This window comes from Acinonyx jubatus, chromosome A2 (genome assembly GCF_027475565.1).
Source record: "Acinonyx jubatus isolate Ajub_Pintada_27869175 chromosome A2, VMU_Ajub_asm_v1.0, whole genome shotgun sequence".
Classification (NCBI taxonomy): Eukaryota; Metazoa; Chordata; class Mammalia; order Carnivora; family Felidae; genus Acinonyx; species Acinonyx jubatus.
This window is the reverse complement of record NC_069383.1, coordinates 24,177,256-24,193,844: the sequence shown is the minus strand read 5'-3', so window position 1 is coordinate 24,193,844 and position 16,589 is coordinate 24,177,256. Positions and strand designations below refer to the sequence as shown.

The 16,589-nt window shown below is 49.5% G+C and overlaps 1 long non-coding RNA gene across 1 annotated transcript; it reads left to right on the top strand.

The window, feature by feature from the left end:
• The first annotated feature begins 1,029 nt into the window (after positions 1–1,029).
• On the top strand, positions 1,030–8,620 carry LOC113604137 (uncharacterized). Its single transcript, XR_008296668.1, has 4 exons — positions 1,030–1,364; positions 1,497–1,592; positions 3,445–3,542; positions 8,281–8,620. It is a non-coding gene; the product is annotated as an uncharacterized LOC113604137 (long non-coding RNA).
• The last annotated feature ends 7,969 nt before the right edge of the window (positions 8,621–16,589 follow it).

The following is a 16,589-nucleotide window of genomic DNA, read 5'->3' as shown; positions in this document are numbered from 1 at the left end:
TAGCCAAGGAGTAAGGTTTTGCAAGGGAAACTTTGGGGGAAGGTAAAGAAAGAAGAAAGTAAACCAGACACTGGGCCTTCCCTCCGGGCAAAAGGGCAGCCGACATTTGGCAGGAGGCCCTCCGGGACAGAGGTGAGCCCTCCAGCCCCCGCGCCGGGAAGAGGTGCTGGGGAGGTCTGGGGGCAGCCTACTTTGAATGCTCTGGTTTTTCCAGATATCTGGATGAGGGAGACCAACTAATCGATTACTCTGAGTCACGAGATCAGGAGGGCATGGAATAATTGGCTGGAAAAATGCCCCTCCGGATGATATTTCTGCAACTAAGAAAAAGACATTTACAAGCAGTCTGTTGGAGATACAAAGAAGGGAAATTCTGACACAGAAAATGGAAAATCACAGCACCATATCCGTTACTGCTCATGTAAATGTGTGCGAAATGCCATGGGAAATTTCTTTCCTTTTTCCAATTTTGAAATATTTCAAACATACAGAAAAATATAAGGAGTAATATAACAAAAGCCTTGCACCCACCACCAGAAATAGCAAATGTGAACTTAGGGCCACGTTCATGTCGGATTCTTTAAAAAAAAAAAAAAATACAGCCTTACGAACATGGCACAGTCCCCTTTGTCTCCCTTTTCCTTCCTCCAAAGATGCAGGAGCTATCCTAAAATTGGTGGGTATTCTTCTCGTACATATGTTCATACTTTATCACATATGAATTACTCATACATGACACCTAGCAAGGTTTGGAGTGCTTCTTAATTTCCATAAGTGGTATCACACTGAACCTATCACTCTGGAACTCACTTTTTTATCGCCTAACATGATGCTTCTAAGGTCTGCTCATGTGGCTGCAGGAAATCCAACTCATGCATTTTAACTCATGAATAACAATAAACTGTATAAAGAGACCACAATTCATCCATCAACCATTGGACATTGAAGTTATTTCTTTTTCTTTCTTTCTTTCTTTCTTTCTTTCTCTCTCTCTCTCTTTCTTTCTTTCTTTCTTTCTTTCTTTCTTTCTTTCTCTCTCTCTCTCTCTTTCTTTCTTTCTTTCTTTCTTTCTCTCTTTCTTTCCTTCATCATCTCTATACCCAACGTGGGGCTCGAACTTATGACCCTGAGATCAAGAGTCACCTGCTCTTCCGACTGAGCTAGACAGGCGCCCCAACTGAAGTTATTTCTAATTTTTCACTGTCCCAAGTGATTCTGCAGTGAATATCCTTGAACTTGTTTTTCTAGAGTATGTCCCTAGAAGTGGTGCTGCTCGCCCTTGGGAGAAGGCATTCCCAGTTATAGACATGTTGCCAAATTGCTCACAAGCTTGGCTGGACCAGTTCACGCTGCCATCAACGTGGGTATGATACATCCTAACGCGTTCCTTATTCAGTGCGCTCCTGGGTTGTAGTCTTTCCTGAATGTAAAAGCAATTATAAAGATCTTCTCAAGTTCATTTCTGACTTTTCTCCTAACTTTACTTTCTCTTCAAGGCTTCGGTTCTTCAGACACAAATTCTCCTACCACTGGGGTTTTCCCGAATCTGAACCCAGTGGCCAAGAAGAGATGACTGGCATGGGCACCGTAAGGTGAAGTGGTGTGTGTGTTCGTTCGTGCGTGTGAGTCTGTGTCTGTATCTGTGTGTGTAGCTTTGTACCAAAGCCAACAGGAAGACGGACTGGGCAGGGTAAGTCTTTCACAATGTCTGCTCAACAATGCATAAAACCAGGAGAAGGGTACCCGGTATAGCCTGGAATCTACTCTCATGCCCCGGGTCCCTTCCGCTCCCTGTCTCATTTGGTATGGGTTAGGGAAAGACTGGTCCCAGGACGTCAACCTGCCGTTCTGTCTTTCTGCTCCCCCCCAACCTCCAAATACTTCCTAAGCCATGTAAACAGGGAAAGAGGTGTGCTGTGCAGGGGAGGGACAGTTCCCGCGTGCTCCATCTGGGGGAAAGGGCTGACTTTTTGGCCCTGAGCCGAAGAGCTCTCTGTCCGTGCCAAGGGCTGCCTCCTGCGTCTGGCCGTATAGGGTTGGGAGGACTGCCAAAATCCTAGCCTGGACAGTGACGATGGACAGCCTAGGTCATGGCCACTGACCCTGACCCTCAAGCCCAGGGCCGTGCAGAAACGGTCTGGGCTGCCTTCCCTCCTGGGCCCTGAAGCAGGGAGCCTTCAAAGCCCCTGAAATAAACTTGGGAAGAGGGGGATAGATTGAAGGGACCTCCACAAAATCACCTGTCTCACACTAGAGGTATTTGAAGAGGAAGGAACCCAAAGTGAGCGAAAAGTTTCAGTTCACAATTCCGAGGAAGTACGGAGGGCCTTGATCCGAGGACTATTTTTGAATGGGAGTTTTGTTGCCCCCTTAATGCTTTAAGTATGGCCAGCATGAGGTGTTTGTTGGGGAGGGGGGGGAGTACTGTATTTATCCTTCTTCAAAAATATGAAGCCTGAGACCCTTGGCTTTCTGGTTCCACAGAGTCTATTGGCCCTGAACAGCCTGCCCTCGTGGGCAACAGGTAGCTTACTTCAGGCTGGAGGATACCCTTATGCCAAGGAGATCCCCAGGGGAGACCTCACCTCTGAGCCCTGGTCCACCGGCCAATGAGGATGGGCGGAGGTGACGTCACTACATCCTGTTTCCCAGCCCAGCCTGAGAGGATGGCACCAGCTGAGGAAAAGAGCCAGTGTCAGTGACGGATGCCATGACCGATGTCAGTAGAGAAGTGGTGTAAGGCAGATGAGTCAGCAGCAAGTTTAAGCAACGAACAATTGCACCATGGGGTGTTTCTCAAATTCTTGTCTACTTTTAGAAAGTATGCAATACCATTCAGCTGAGCATCTTGATTCTGAAATAGCTACAGAAAATGTGAAAAATGCTGTGGGTGAAGATGTGCCCGCCCGTGCCTCTTTTCTAAAACAATAGTCAACAATTGTGCTGCGTGTCCCTCAGCAAGTCTTCCGACCTGGCTGTTCCTTCGTTTCCTCGTCTGTAACATGAGGGGAATGTATGAAAAATGTCTCTGGAGATTCCTTCCAGTCTAACATTCTGTGATTTGGTATCATGCTCACATTCTTAATCCTGGCTGGGTATACACAATGCCAAGAACACCAGCCAATTCAGTTGGTGTGGACAAAACGTCCCCTCCAATCAATTCTTTGGCACAGTGTCGATAAAACAACTAGTTAATTGACACAATTTTTCATTTCACAACTGGTTGCCCTGGCATCAGCTTGACCAGCGGTTCCTCCGCGGGGGGTGTCCTGACAGGCTGCATGTCTGGAGCAGTTATAAGGTGTGTCACAGGCAATTTGCTGTTGCTAACGAACTACCGAGGTTTTGAAGTGACTGATGAGTTTTTTATCAATTAGGACAGAGTCAATGTATGCCTGTGATAATCTCTATCACTCACTTGCATTCTGATATCCTACCCCATAGGGAAGGAGAAGGGTGGGACCTCTAGCTTCCAGCCGGGGATTGCCTGTGGTCCTGAGCCAATCAGAGATGCCCATGGGAGGTTATCGTGTGTTGCACACGTGAGTATCATCCGTCACCTGCAACGTGGCACTTGAGGATGACTGATAGAAACCTCTGATACGTAGTTAGACGGCAAGCTTTGGAGACCGGGGCCCCGGAACAATCTGATCCGGATGGGGACGGCCGTCAGTATCCTATGATCCAGCTGCAAGCCAATGGAGAAAGAAAGCGCTGAACAGAGTACAAAATGAGAGGCCTGCTCATTACGCCTATCTCTTGATCCAACAACTATTTCACCATAATCCGTTCAGAGTTGGAGAAGGGGAAAGGGGTGTGTGAAATCATGTTTATTGAGCATGTAGGTGCAAAGTCCTGTGTCAGATACTCATGGCAGGTTTCAGTGCTACCCGCCGTGTACTTTCTGTTCTTGGCTGGCCAGTGGGATTTGCACTTTGTGGTTTGGAATATTCATGTAATATTCGGCCCAGTGACTTGCAAGTACAAGCAATGTGCGTCAATTCAATGCCGCCGACCTGGACTGCTAGCTTTAGACCCTCCAGAGTCTCCCCTTCCTCTACCGTAGGGACTGGCAACAAACCAGGGGCTGTTCCATCATCAGCTGACTCCTGGGGGACTACAGAGCAGAGTCCCCAGCCAACTGTGATGCACATGAATGACACATCACACGGGAGGATAACGTAAAACTTGGTTGATATAAGCCACGAAGATTTTAGGGTTGCTTGTTACTATAGCACGACCTAATTTTATGCTGACCAATGCGATGTTTTGTATTACATGGTAACGTAGTGGGAAAATGTGAGCTTTTGAGTTTAAGAGACTTGGCTCGAATCTTAACACTCACTGACCTTGAACAAATCCATAACTTCTCTGGGTCTCAGCCTTTTCATCTATAAAATAGTAGTTTTTGATTCCAATCTCGTGATGCGATTCGTTTTGGAAATGGTATTTATAAAATACCTAGCACAGGATTTGGCACATAATAGATGTTCGATTGTAATTATTTTAATTTTCACTGATTCCTCAAAATAGGCCAATGGGTAAACAGAGACCACAGGAGTATAAGAGGAAGGCTCATTAATTATTGATGTTTCAAATGCCATGATACGTTACAGGGGACACTGGCCAGGGACCCCAAGGGTAAGCGGATGTGTGAAGTTATCTGTGCCCACCCTCCCCCAAGCTCAGAGAAGCTCTAGAAAGGAGAAGAGGCCCCAAGGATACCATGTCCAATTTAGCCTTTCTATTGCCAGAGGAAAGGAGGATTTCACTTACAGAAGCGATTCTTGATAACTTCAGCATATAGAACGAGAGTACGGCAGTGGTGTAGGCTGGAGCACTGTTAGTTTCACTGAAGCTTGTTATCCTATGAAGCAAAGTGCCAGCCAAGGTCTTTCCCAAAGGTCCAATGAGCTGAACTCTTCCCTCAGATCAGCTTATTAGTAGCATCATGCCCACTTCAGCCAGCTCACTCAGGACCCAGGAATAATCTGGAGAACAGAATACAGAGGAAGGGAGACGAAGAGAATACACATGGGGTGGAGGAGGGGGGATTGAGGGGCCCTTTGCCTCCTCCTGCTCCTGACCAAGCCTGGCCTGATACAGCAGCAGGGGCAGAGCCGGGGAGAAGGGGACAAACTCTACAAATCAGAGCCTGCCTGCCTTCTCCCTTCTTTCTCCTTCCTTCCTTCCTTCCTTCCTTCTTCCTTCCTTCTTCTTCCTTCCCTCCTTTCCTTTCCTTCCTTTCCCTGCCTGCTTTCCTTCCTTCCTTCCTTCTTTCCTTCCTTCCTTCCTTCCCTCCTTTCCTTTCCTTCCTTTCCCTGCCTGCTTTCCTTCCTTCCTTCCTTCTTTCCTTCCTTCCTTCCCTCCTTCCTTCCTTCCTTCCTTCCTTCCTTCCTTCCTTCCTTCCCTCCTTTCCTTTCCTTCCTTTCCCTTCCTCCTTCTTCCTTCCTCCCTCCCTTCCTCCATTCTTTCTTCCTTCCTCTTTTCTTTCCTCCCTTTCTTTCTTTCTTTCTTTCTTTCTTTCTTTCTTTCTTTCGCTAGTTTACCAAGGTATGCATAGCTTTTGGCAAAGCCATTTCTTTCATTGGTAAAGCTATTCCAGGGATAGGGTAAAAGAAATCAAGTTTGTCTATGGGAAGAAAATAGCCCTCTAAAACCTTAGACAGCTATGAGAAATAAAAACAAAACTAAACATAAAATAAAAATAATACTGATAAAAACTTTGACCAGATGGGCTGTGGCTTCAGCCCCTCTATTGAGATGATGAAGTAAAAGCTTTCGCTGAAGTCAAAAAATTACATGTAAATATTGGCTTTTATAAAGCTGCAAGAGTCTGTAAAAATCCTCAGTGGAAGCAGTGGTCTTTCACGGTTGTGGATTACAGGGAGCAGTCTCCAGCTGCCTAGTCTTGCAGAGGAGAGGACACTGGGGACTCAGCTGACTGCCCCATGCAGTGGGGCTGCTGGAGGAGGGACACAGAGCTTTGAATCATCTATGGTTAGACTACATTGCGTCCCCTCAAAACTCCCATACAGGGGCGCCTGGGTGGCTCAGTAGGTTAGGTGTCGCACTTCAGCTCAGGTCATGATCTCACGGCTCATGACTTTGAGTCCCACGTCAGGCTCTGTGCTGACAGCTCAGAGCCTGGAGTCTGCTTCAGATTCTGTCTCCCTCTCTCTCTGTCCCTCCCCCACTCGTGCTCTGTCTCTGTCTCTCTCTCAAATATAAATAAACATTAAAAAATATGTTTTAAAATTCCTATACTGGAGCCCCAACCCCAGATGTGACTGTATATGGAGACAAGGCCTTTAAGAAGGTAAAGTTAAATAAGGTCATAAGGGTGGGGCCCTAATCCAATAGGACGGGTGTCCTTATGAGAAGAGACACCAGGGATGTTCACACACAGAAAAAGCCATGTGAGGACACAGTGAGAAGGCGGCCATCTGCACTTCTCACCAGACATTTACCCTGCTGGCACCTTGGTCTTAGATTCCCAGCCTCCAGAACTGTGAGAATATAAACTTCTGTTATTTAAGCCACCCAGTCTGTGGGGATATGTTACGGCAGGTCTGGCCAACTAACACAATCTACCGAGAATCGCTTGTTTTCTGTTTTTTGTCTGCTTATTGATCAGTTTTGCAATGTAAGACACCTTTCCACAATTCTTCAGACCCTCTCAGCCCTGCCTGAGATTCTCAGTGGTGCCAGTCACCCCGCTGCGAAACCAAAGGGTAAAACCTCGCAGGCTGAGTCACAATATTGGCAGATTACCATAGCGGGGGAGGATGGAAGCTGAACACGGGAGAACTCAGCTCTCTCAGCCTCTGGCTGTAGGATCGTGGACAAACTCTCGACCCTCTCTGCCTCAGTGTCCGTGTCTGTAAATTGGGGGCAAAAGTACCATCCTCCCTTACAGGATCACAGTGAGGATAAAGCAAGATAATGTGACAATAAGCCCATAGCACCTTGCTCAGGGAGCCGTCCTTCCTGAAGCCCAGGCAGCCTGGCGGGGAGCCGGATCTGCTCGCCCTGGCAGCGGTGGGGGTCGGGGTACCTGGGAGGGTAGGATCTTTCCTCCCCGGTGACCTGCACTGGGCGGGGGAGGAAGTTATCTGGCTAGGACGGCTCTCTTGCCATCAAGACCTGCCCCCAGTTGAATTCTTCTCTCTCCTGCTTGTTCCCAAACAAGATGAGAACTTCCTCCTCTGTGGAGAACGTTGCGCATCTTCATAAATAAGATAATGAAGTAAAGCTTTCACAGACAGCCTGGTTCTCAGCAAGCCCTCAATAAACGTTAACGATTCCTGTCTACACACCTCCCACCAGCCGTTTTCACGCCACCCCTCAGTGCAATTGTGGTTACAGGGCTGAGCGTAATTTGCACCCTTTAGATAGGAATGGCACTGAGGAACTTTATTAATCAACTTGGTGCGGCTTTTCTAAGAGGGAAAGCTGTGTTCACGCCCACGTCTTCCCCAAGCTTTCCCGAACACCTGGGATTAAACAGGCTGAAGCCCACCCCCTAGTGACTCCAGCCGAGGGGCAGCAAGGCCCGGCAGTGGTCCTTCCTGACCTCCTGATCTTCCTCACCACGTGGGCTGTTGGACAGCTCGGCTTTGTGGCTTTACTGAACTCCAGCCGGCTTGCCTCAGGGCTCTCGCGTCCTTCACCAGGACTGAGAGCACTCGTGACCGTGACCGGGAGGAGATAGAAACCAGCGCAGACAGGAGGAGATCTGCAGCCGGAAATGGCTCCACTGACAGGTGGACTGAACCCAGGGCGGGTTGCCTCACTGAGTCAAACTCAACGAGCTGCGACCTCTGGGCCGTGGTGCCGTGCGTCTGACACCCTGGGTCAGGCTGAAAAATGACCGAAAGCTCTTCCAGCACTTTTCTGCTTGAACTTCCCCGGGATCGTGCTGAGCACACGGGGATGCTCGGGTAGACGTCCCTTTTTGCTCTGTGTCACCTTCTGCTTAAAAAGTACTTTGAAAGCCATGTTCTGGGATGGCCTGCTTTGTACCCACAAAAGAGCAGGCTCTGCAGAGTCCAATGACATTAGGGGTCAGCTTACAATCTAACCTTGTCAGGGACCTGCTTGCCAAGGGACCTCTCAATGGAGATTAGAGATAACTAACTCCGCAAATAGCTGACACTGAGGAAGGAATTCAGGTAAGGAGACTCTTCCTGCTGATTCAGAAAAAGGCGGTCACAAGTTTTGAACATTCTAGAAACATCGCACCTCACTATAATTTACTCTCTCTCCTTCTCTCTGCAGACTACAAGGAAACAGGGCTAAGACAAAGACAAAAACAGAAGAAACCGAAGCCCTCTTCCGAGAAGTTATAAGGGGGTCAGGAGAGGTCCTTAATTGAACACTGGAGATCAAGGCTGGAGAAAAGCCGAAGACCAGGACCCTTGACAAATCCGATCAGATTTGGCACACAGCTAAGAAAGTTAAAAGACTCAGAGTCCGTGAATTCTCCAGAAGCCTAAGGAGGACCAGGCTTACACTAAATAAAGGACCCCAGCACGGGGAACGAAGACACCGGTTTACGCCTAGGTGCTGGCATTTCTCTGGCTTTCACCCCAACTGCATATCTTATTTAAAAATAATATTTTTAATTCTTTGTTCTTGGCTACTTTAATAAAAAGCCTTGTTTTCATTTATTGAAAGAATACCAGTGCCACTGATATCTGAAGCACACTTCAATCACTAATGCCTTCGGGGAACTAAGCCCAGCTTATCACTGATGCCTTCGGGGAACTAAGCGATTCAAGCCCAGCTACCTGGTGGCAGTTTGGTCTACGCACACAGACGAACCTCAAAAGGCCTAGACAATCTGTGTTCAAGAGAACGGTTGTTCTGTTCTGTGTTGTCAACCCACAGAGTTCTGGTAAATGCCGTAATGTTTGACCAGTACTCATTAATAAACCCCACCCTGGCAGGGAAAAGATTTTAAAGCCTGAAAATACGGATAACCAATGTTCTAACCACGAGTGAACTGACCGTGAGGGGGAATCGGACACAGCATTTCCCTGGGGTGATGCTCCCGAGCCTTAGGAAAAATGGGAGTAATCGGTCCAGGCAATAGGGCCAGAGGGAGGCCCAGGACTTCTGGCAGATCTTCTTCCTCTGGCTCCATTTGTTTAGGTGGAAGGGACGACAGGAATGTTCCCTAAAATCCTCACACACACAGATTGGTGTAAGTTCTGTAGCAGAGACGGTGGGGACGTTCTGTGCAAAGTGAACTCCGACTCCTTGCAGGTTCCCAGAGCCCAAGCAAGATCCTTGGGGTCCTGAGATATCCTGGGGCAGCTCCTTGGCTCGGAGATGTAGACAGGGAAACACTGGGATCCCAACAAAGAGATAGAAAAGTACCCGGTGTCAGAAACACATCTTTCTCACCAGATATCCATGTACTCGTCCACACTCCCAGCTCTTTTACCATCTCTCGCGAGAGAGACGTCAGGGCAGGATGTGGAGTAGAACTCCTCCAGCAGCCTGAGTTCACTGCGCGCGAATACGAGAGGCCTGGAGTTGCCAAAGCGGAGCCCCCGCGGCGGAGCCCCCGCGGCGGAGCCCCCGCGGCGGAGCCCGGCCGGATCTATGTTTCCCCATCGACCTTATGGATCCATCCATCCTCCCATTTGACTCCTCTTTCATTCGAAAGGGGGCTGGGACAGTTGGAAAGGTGTTTAGCCTCAGCACTGTGCCCTCCCCTTCCCTGCACCCCCAAGGACCCCAGCCACCCTTCGCTGTGATTTTTAATTTCATGTGTTAACCGGGCTGGGCCAAGGTGTCCGGGTAGTTGGTCACACCTTATGCAGGGAAGGGAAGGGCGTTCTGAGAGGGTGTTTTTGGGTGAGGTTAACATTTGATTAAGTGGACTTGGAGTAAAACAGACTGCCCTCTATAATGTGGGTGGGCCTCGTCTAATCAGTTGAAGGCCTGAATTGCAGAAAAAACAAACAAAAAAACGACCAACCATCACCAAGTAAGACAAATTTCTCCAGCAGACAGCCTTCAGTCTTGAACTGGAACGTCTGTCTTTCTGGGCCTCCAGCCTGCCAGTCCACCCCGCAGATTCTGAGCTTGTCAGCCTCCATAACCACATGAGCCGATTCCTTATTAGATTACCCTTTCGGTTGTGTTTCTCTGCAGAATCCTTACTAATACATTTGCCCACAGGAAAGTAGAGTGGGTCCCTGGGCCCAAATGTGGAGAAGGGATGGGAGTCCAGCCAGGAACATTTCAAAGGGGCCAGGAGCCCAGACCATCGGTGCGCTGCTTCCGTCCTTCATTTTCCAAAATATGATCTGTCCCTCCTCCCGCCCTGCTGACACCTACACCTTTTAGCAACCAGTGTGTCAGTGGCTTGGGGCTTTAGGGCATAGCTCCCCAAAGCCTGTTTGCTGCAGGTCACAGCCTCCTTCTTTCTGTGGGCCCGGCCCAAAAGGAAGGACTGCTCTTGGGCTGCAGAGCAGGGACCTCGGTGGTCGGGAGACGTGGCTAGTTGTTAACCAGTCCAACCGCAGGATCAGGAATGACAGCATTCGCCTCTCCTGCACACTGAGCTGCCGGGGGATGAACAGAGAATCACAGACGTGAAGTGCTCCGTGAACGGGACGTGTGATGCAAATATGAAGTGCTGTCACCCCAGAGTCACTCGTTTCACAAGCCCACTGTCTGCCAAGAGCTGTGCCGGGAAAGCCGAGGATGAAAGATACGATCTGTTCTCAAGGAGTTCTAGGGGCTGAGATGGACCAACAGACAAGGGAGTCTAATAGGGTGTGGGTGTGCCTGGGAGACCCGTGTCCTGGGTGAGACGGTCATGGTCCCAGAAGAGGGACTCCTTCCTCATCTCAGAGCAGTGGAGGAGGGCTTCCTGCAGGAGGTGACCTTTCTGAAGGATGGGCAGAATTTAGCCAGATGAGGAAAAAGGGGAAGGGTGTTCCAGGCAGAGGAACCTGCAGGTGCAAAGGCACAGAGAGCTGACACGTCTGGAGTTATGGCCCCCGGCCGTCAGCAGCCAAGTTTTGGGCCAGGAACATGAGGAACAGAGGATGAGGGTACAGCCTAGGGGATGTGGAGAGGCAGGTAGAGGCTGCTTCCTAGTCCCATGAGGACGAGGCCCTGTCAGTACACCATCCCACTGTCAAAGACCCTCCCCTCTCTGCTGACACTGGTTATGACCAAGAAAGCGCCGGACTGCCTCACAGCCATGGCTTCCAAGGTAGAATCTCACGGAAACCTCCCTCAGCACCAAGGGCAAGAACACACACACACACACACACACACACACACACACACACGTTAACACTCAGACAGCAAAACATGTCCAGAGACGCACATGGGGGCAAAACTTTAGGATCCTGACCATAATTGCCTAACACAAAAACGGCACACCCCCCACACACTCACAAACTAAAAATGCAAGGTCCTACTCAGAACTTGCCGACACAAAAGGAGCCCAGCCGCTGTCGCTGTCGCTGTCTTAGTCCCTGCCCCTCAGAACAGTCCCGCCCTCCCCACCATACCCCCTACAGAGCCCAGAGCCCACTGCTCCTCCAGTCAGCAGTCCCAGTTCGGATCCCACAGCCCCATTGCCCCCCCTCGCTCCCCCTCCCCCCTCCTCCCCCCCCCCCCCCCCCGCAGGGATGGCCCCGCCGGGTTCTTGTCACAGTGAACACTGGGAGCTGGAGAAGCATAAGCAGCAGTTGATGCTGTGCTTTGCAACCCCCTCAACCCTTCAATTTTTTTTTTTTTTCTGGAGAATACTTAGCAGTAAAGCCTAATTTATGAAGTCCCTAAAGATTTGAACTTTCCGCAGAATTGGCTGCAGTTTCTAGTGGGTTAGAGTCACACTGGAGTGGAGCAGAAGGCAGGAGCTCAGGAGCTGTGGTGGGGGGGGGGGGACCGGGAGGAGCCACAGTCTGGGAGCCACACACCAGGCCAGGGTCCCCCAACCATCTTCCTCCCCAGCAGGGAGCTGAGAGTCCCCAAGAGCATGCTGGGGGCGCAGGGGGAGAGTGTGACGCGGGGCGGGGGATGAGTCCAGGAAGGCAGAGGCCCCCCCACCCCCACCCTGAGATCTGTGGTTTGCGAGACCACTCATCACTGCTAACACCCTAGACAAATCCAGAAACTCCCCAAGCGCGTCCACCCTTCTCTCCCTCCCCGGGGCGCAAGATCAAGCATAGTTTTAAGACTATTTCTCAGATTTTGCTCAGGTCTGGGGCCACACCTGCCCTGGGCCCTGGGGTCGAAGATTCACATACCTTCCCCCATCAGGTACCACCTGAGGGCAAGGCCGAGATCTGCCGGGCAGGTAGGAAGAAAAAATGAAAAGCCAATTCTCCCTGTTGAGAAAACAGCAGAGACTTCCCCACTGCCACTTCTCTCCCTTGTCTTAGAGCATTTACTTTCAGAGATTCATAATTGCAAGGGCTTTCTCTGTCTCTCTGAAATGTATGTAAATCTTTTCAGAAGCTAAATAAGCCTCTTGCCAGCTTTATGACCCAGGCCTGCCTTTCTCAAGGACCCTGGATCCGTTTCTTTGAAATACAATCATCCGGGAAGAAGACATCGCCCCATCTCCTAGTTTCTGTGGGAGGGTCGGACCCTAACTTGGGCTCCAAATTACAAAACCAGCTCTTGTCATAAAAAGGCAAGATGTTTCCTTTCCTTGGAATAAAAGCAATTAGCAAACACAGATGGCCACCCCCAAAGCCAGGTGAATCGGGGAGGAACTCTGCGTGACAAACGGTGCTGTCACCCGATGGGTGATAGCTACTTATATAACAGGGCGATTTCTCTCCGTCTTTGCAAACTTTGAGCAGATTGCCTGTGATGGGCATCAGGCTCGGGTTTAATGCTAATTCAGTAAGAAACCTGGTTTTCTTTCCCTTCTTCCTCTGTGGAGAGGTTTGCTGGGTTCCGAGGAGACTTTGTCCCCCTCTTTCCTAAAGAGATTTCGGGACAAGGCCCAGCCTGGGCAGAGAAGGGAGGCCAAGGAGGCAGTTTGAGCAGGGGAGGGAGGACAGGAGGATGGAGAAGCCAGAGACCCGGGGCCCCCCAGCCCCAAGCCTGCCCTCCTCACGAGGCCCTTTGCCCTGGGTTCTCAGAGCTCTCCTTTTGTTTCCCCCAGTCACAATCCTGTTGAGCAGTTCTCTCCCGCTTTACATACAAAGCCCAGGCACGACAGGTGCCTGGTGGAGGCTGCAGATTCCCGTGCTCTCTTTCCCCGAGTCCCCTTTGTTCGCACCGAGAGACTCATTCATCTGGACTTCACTCGTGACCATTTTTTTCCCATCACTTTTCTACGCAAAGACTAAAGTGCACTTTGCTTTTCCTGTGAAGAAAGATTATGTCGAGTAAATTTGTCAACGAATTTGCGGGGAAGCATTTAATTGACTTGAGTAAAGACTTTTCCCGAGCATTGAATGATGTCTTTGCGCACCGGATTGTTGGATGTCGAGCCTTCTCTCCTTTGTCTTTCCTGCCCACGGCTGGCTAGGAAGCCCACAGAGGGTGGTTGCCTGTCCCCTGGTCTCTGACCTGCTCCGGCTGGGGCCCCTAGGCTGCCTAAGGGCCTGGAGAGGCCATTTGGTTCAAGCCTCTGGATTCTAATTCTCAACACAGGCCAGGCCACACTTTTCTCCATCACCTTGGGAGCTTTAAAAATGCACGTGCCTAATGCACATGTCCCACCCCAGAATTTCTGCCTTCATTGGGTGGTGCCCAGGGCAACCGTCTGGCTTAAAAGCTCCTGAGCTGTTCTAAGGTGAGAGGGGTGAGGGCTGAGAGGCAGCGTGGCACAGGTCAGGCCGTCTCTCTTAGGCTGCTCATTAAAGCACCTGGGCAGCTCTCAAAAAATACCAATGGCTGGCACCAGGCCTAGTGATTGTGACTTTTTTAGGCTCGGTTCAGACCTGGGCATCAGGAGACACTGATAGACAGCCAGGGCGAGAGCCATCCCGGCAGGGAAAAGAACCCTGACTACTCAGACTGATCACGACTAGAATCGGGGCTCTGCTGGGCGACTTTGAGCAGGTTGATTAACCTCTCTGAGCCTCAACTTTCTCATTCTCAACATCGGAATGGTGTTGCCCACCTTGCAGTTACCCACCTTGAAGCTGACATCTTGGGGGCTTTCTCCACGCTCCTGGCACTGCGTGGGTTAAGTATCTCAGTAACTCTCTCTCTCTTGCAAATTTACTGTCAGTAATCAACTGTACTACCAGTAAAAATTCAGTTTGTATTAGTACAAGGGGCTGCTTTTTGAGATGGGGAGCAGAGGATGCCAGGGCCTGCTGTCCTTCCAGTCTTGGGGAAGTGTCATGACAGTGGCTCCTTATCTGAAAAAAAAAGAAAAAAACCCATTTCATGGTGCTGGCACTTCTGAATCAAATTTCAGCTCATTAAATCCTCCCCTGCAATTTACCAGGAGAACTCTTGGCACATATTTAAATTCCTGTATGCTTGATGGTTAAGAAAGGCACTCTTTGCTATTAGAAATAATCGTATTTGTATCACAATATAAATATGAAGCAGCTTGGCTCAGGAAATGAGCCTCAAACTTAAAATCTGATGACACCGGGTCTACACCATTTGTGTGCCTTTGGCCGAGGTCCCTCACCCCCTCCAGCTTCCATTTGCTCCACTAAATTTTAATTTTATTTTATTTAAAAAATTTTAATCTAATGATTTATTTTTTATAAGTTACATCTAACTTAGCTAGCACATGGTGCAACAATGATTTCAGGAGTAGATTCCTTAAGCCTCTCACCCAGTTAGCCCATCCCCCTCCCACAACCCCTCCAGCAACACTCTGTTCTCTGTATTTAAGAGTCTCTTCTGTTTTGTCCCCCTCCTTGTTTTTATATTATTTTTGCTTCCCTTCCCTTATGTTCATCTGTTTTGTCTCTTAGAGTCTTCGTATGAGTGAAGTCATATGATTTTTGTCTTTCTCTGACTGACTCATTTCACTTAGCATAATCCTCTCCAGTTCCATCCACGTAGTTGCAAATGGTAAGATTTCATTCTTTTTGATTGCCAAGTAATACTCGATTGTGTATATACATATATATATACACACATACATACACACCACATCTTCTTTATCCATTCATCCATCGATGGGCATGCATTTGGGCTCTTTCTATACTTTGGCTATTGTTGATAGTGCTGCTATAAACATGGGGGTGCATATGTCCTTTCGAAACAGCACACCTGTACCCCCTAGGTAATGCCTAGTAGTGCAATTGCTGCTCGTAGGGTAGCTCTATTTTTAATTTTTTGAAGAACCTCCGTACTGTTTTCTAGAGTGGCTGTGTCAGTTTGCATTCCCAGCTCAACTACATTTTAGATTGAGAACCTAGAAAATGGGTTTGAAACGTCCGCAGCTCCTATGAAGAGCACACGTTTCCAGGGCTCGTGCCCGATGCCAACGTGCCGACATCAGCGGGCAGAAGGGTGCAGCTGCCCAGCACTGCCGGGCGTGCAGAGAACATTCTGCTCCCAAGGCCACCCTTCTGTCAGACTTTCTGAGCCTGATGTCAGTACTGTGATCGGCCAGGTGCGGAGGAGGATAAAGATAAATTAGGTGCGGATTCTGCCTGCTTACCCTCCAATAGAGTGTGGTCTCGAAGTTCAAATAAGTCATGCATGTAACTCACTCTAACACAGTGGAGAAGATGTCCCACGGCAGGTCAGGGCAGGTGCGCTAGAGGAGGTAGTGTTTTACCGTCTTGAGGAGGAGGGGAGTGAGGGTCATGGGGCAGGAAATGCTTCCTCCCAATGGCACAGATGCCAAGGAGCCCAGGATGCAAACAGAGAAGTGGAGTGAGTGAAGGGGGTGTAAAGAGAATCAATGGGAAATTGATGGGAAAGGCAGGCGGTTGGGGGGGGAGGGGCTTGGCTTACTTGTATCACAATATAAATATTCACCTCTATTCCTACAGGTGAGATTGCTGGTCGAAAGGTATGCATATTTTAAGGCCTTTGGTATACATTGCTCAAGTGCCCTCCAGAAAACATGCTTTCATGTAGGCTTTGCTGGCCGTTAAGGTGCCAACAGCCTTGACCTTGACCTGAAAATGCAGGACAAGAAAGTGCAGAGGCTGTGAGTTGGGGTAGAGTTTGTCATGTCAGTTCAACAAATATTTACCAGTCCCTGGGCTGGGGGTGGGCGAGCAGCGGGGAACAGACACAACCCTGCCCTTGGGGAGCTCAGTCTGGTGGGATAGACAGACCACAGTCCAGAGGCGTGGGCACATCTGGGCCTCCCTTGAAAGCTACAGGCAGGTTTTGGAGCTGGGAAGTCTGTCCGTTCTGAGTCTTTCCTCTTTGAGGAACTGCACTCACCTCCGCCGGGCTCCTGGGTTCCATCAATTCTGGGCAGGTTACCCGGCTCTCCAAGGGGCAGCTAAATTTTTTAGTTGCATATCAGCTGACACCACTTTCTGCTACATTCCTTGTCCCGGCCACTTTCCTTCAGCTTTGGGGAAGTTTGTAAGGTGCTTGGTGGCATCTCCCCAGCTCCCTGCAAGTGGTATGGCTGGGTCTTCTCAGGACCATGGGGT